The sequence below is a fragment of the Triticum aestivum genome, chromosome 7A (genome assembly GCF_018294505.1).
Source record: "Triticum aestivum cultivar Chinese Spring chromosome 7A, IWGSC CS RefSeq v2.1, whole genome shotgun sequence".
NCBI classification, from domain to species: Eukaryota; Viridiplantae; Streptophyta; class Magnoliopsida; order Poales; family Poaceae; genus Triticum; species Triticum aestivum.
In genome coordinates, this window is record NC_057812.1 from 498,684,161 (window position 1) to 498,687,518 (window position 3,358).

At 40.7% G+C, this 3,358-nt stretch overlaps 1 non-coding gene across 1 annotated transcript; it reads right to left on the reverse strand.

Annotated features, from left to right (window-relative positions):
* Window positions 1-795: 795 nt before the first annotated feature.
* On the reverse strand, window positions 796-902 carry LOC123155114 (small nucleolar RNA R71). The gene has a single exon (XR_006477230.1). It is a non-coding gene; the product is annotated as a small nucleolar RNA R71 (small nucleolar RNA).
* Window positions 903-3,358: the final 2,456 nt, after the last annotated feature.

Below are 3,358 nucleotides of genomic sequence, written 5' to 3' on the forward strand. Positions count from 1 at the left end.
AGTCTGAACCTCCCCTTGCTTATTTTCATTTTCTTTGTCGTCGACCTTTTTTAGTTTAGGTTTTATTTTCTGCATCCGTCTCTCAAAATTGTGTAACCTAGATTTAGCCGAGCATAGTCGTCGTCGCCTAGTCCCTGTGGGGAACACGACACTCGCAGTTCGGGCGAAATATCCTGCTGTACTTTCAACTGATTATTTTGGCGCCGTTGTCGGGGACTAGCGTCGAACGATTGTGTGAAGCTATAGACTAGGCTTAGTATAGTTTTTGTTTAAATTTCCAGTCAAACTTATTTCGGTGCTTCTTTTACCTTCTTACTTTTTGTTGCTTCGGCTTATTAGGATACTAACTTTCTGACTAGTGTTTACTGTTTATGAGTGTGCGTAGGAAATCTGAACTAATTGCAGGTTGTTCTATAGTTACACTCGGTTAAGATGGCATTGCTTCGTGATCTTTGGATGCCCAAAAGTCAGTGCTATATCACAGGACCGGTTTGGCCAACTATTGAGGCAGAGAACTTTGAGCTGAAACCTAGTCTTATTGCTTTGGTTCAACAACAATAGTCTGGAGGACTGCCTACTGAAGACCCTTATGAGCACTTGCTCCGAGTCATGGAGTATTCAGATACAATAAAGTATCATGGAGTTCCTCAAGATGTTATCAAGTGCATGTTGTTCACATTCTCTCTCCGAGATGATGCTCGTGCTTGGTATTGATTCTTGCCATCAAGATCATTCAGTTGGAATGAGATATCATGAGCTTTCTTAGATAAATATTTCCCACTACACAAGCAGTCCACAATTCGAGATGAGATCTTCAGCTTTGTTCAGCGTGAAGGCGAGAGCTTGTATGATGCTTGGGAGAGGTACAAAGCCTTATTCAGGAGATGTCCTAACCACGGGCTCGAGAGATGGTTAGAGCTGCAGCTATTCTATAGAGGATTGACTTCGGACACTCAATCTTACGTCGATATGGCAGCGGGTGGAGCTATTACAAACAAGACACTTGATGATGCTTTTCTGCTGATTGAGAACATAGCCTTCCACCAACTTCAGTGGTACAATGAGAAGCCCACCTCTGGCCCAGTTGCTTGCTTGCAACAAATCACTTCATCTCAGCAAGAATCTCTTACACAAAAGTCGGAACCAGTTTCTCCGTGTGACAAGATTGAACTTTCATGGATTATGTTTGATGATGATGACACCATCCTAGTTGACACACACACTTCAGATCATATGGATACTAGCATTCTAGATTCAGTTTTGCATTGTGATGATTCTTCTGTGGATGAACCAGAGCTACAGTTGGTTACTTTTGATATTGAGGAGATACCTTTAGTTGATATTGATCATGTGCTGCTAGAGACAGATATGGAAAAGTTCACCTTTGATGATGTTAGCCACATCGATTCTTCAATGCTTGAGCCTGAGATAGAAATCTTCATTGTTGATTATGATGAGGTCACTTCAGATGTCAAGGAGCAAAGCCCTACTATTTCACATGTCGATATGAGCCCGGTGGAAGTTCCTACTACCATGCCTTCCATGGTATCTTCAGTTGAGGTATTCATAAAACTTCTCCAAGGCCATTTCAGGTATTATCTCAGCTTTCTGGATAAGTTATGTCATATTGCTGATATTGCCTATGCACCATGTGACTTGTTGTTGATACATGTTCCTGATTTGCTCAATAGATATACTTATATGATAGGGTACTCTATCGATGACTTAGAGGGCATTCTCTCTGTCACTTGTATTGGCTTGGTTGTTGAGTGTTCTTTCAGGTTGATGCTTGTGCACCATTTACTACGAGTTGACCGAGTTCGAGATGACATTCCCTGGGATCCTGGTGGATTCACGGCATGGTGATGAGGAGAAGCAATGGGCACACGCGAAGAAGAGTGAAGCTGGAGCATGCACGAGGAAGCAACGGAGAAGAGCTGCAACTTAGAGAGTGATCAAGCGAGTGTTACTTCATAGTGCCCGGTGAGCTGTTTCATGACCCATTCTGAACATCATAAATACATGCTGAATTCAATTGCTAGTTGGGTTGCTTGAGCCAGTTATTACTTATTGTCAAGCTAAAATTCACCTTTGGCATCGTGCTTGTTGTGAATTTGTGGACTTGATTTCTGAATGCCTTGTAAACTAGTGATCTACACCATGCATGCTTGGCTGAAATTAGTGAGAACTATTAGTTTTGAGTGCTCAAATCCCTAGTACACTAGAAAACTTCGTCATTTCCTGCATTTACTATGATACACCTAGATCACCATGTTTAGATGCTGAATTTCTGCGAAGTGTGTTCCTATTGAGAGCAATCACCTAACCACTATGGATTAGCATGCTATGTTCCCTGGATCGGTAGCATGTGAACCAGACATGGAGAAGTGAGGACTCCTTTTTTTGTGCTTGTGTTGTTCATTAAAAAAATACCTTATAATGAATAATTATCAGATCTTACCCAACGGTAGCATGTCATGTTCCCTGGATCGGTGGCTTGTGAAATGTGGTTGGATCGGATAGGAGTTAATTATATTTAAAAAATGTAATTGTCGAACCAGGTGTATACCATGTTCTCGGGATCAGTGGTATGTTCCTTTGGGGAGACAAACAAAAAAACTAAATATTGGTCGAGCCAGGTGTATACCATGTTCTCGGGATCGGTGGTATATTCCTTTGGTGAGACTGGTAAAATATTATCATTGTTGCTTCCTCCAAATCCAATAAGTGGTTCTACTACAATGTTGTGTTCATGGTAATAAGTGTTTCTCAGGATCATGCTCTCTTTAGGAACCTTTGGCACAGTCATCATTTAAACTTGTTGATCCTCTTTTATCATTGTAAAAGTTTAAAATCGTCATGCTTACTAGTATCCTACTGCTTTGTAGCACTCCTAACCATTAATTTTCACTAGCTAAGTCTGAAGCACGCCTTGTTTGGAGATCTATTTTACTAGGACATTCTTTACTCAATTCACTATTCATACTATTGCTCTTGTCATATGCCTTTGCTTGAGGACAAGCAAAGATTTAAGTGTGGGGGAACTTGATAGAGCATTTCCTCATATAATCTTTTTAGCCTTTTTGCATCACATTGTAATCATATTTTCACATTATTTACTGAAGAAATATTCGGATGTTCCCGTTATATTACATTTACAACACTCCTCCATGTTTTGCAGAAAAGGGTGAAAAGGCCCAAAATCCTTCTATAATGGAGAGTGTCAAGAAGTTGTGGTTACTGTAATTTACGGAGGGAGTCAAGCGTGAAGAAAAAGAAGTAATCAGAGGGGCCAAACTTAAGAAGAGGACCAACTTGTGCAGAGAGAAGAAAAGGACAGGGGCCAATGTGCAAATGG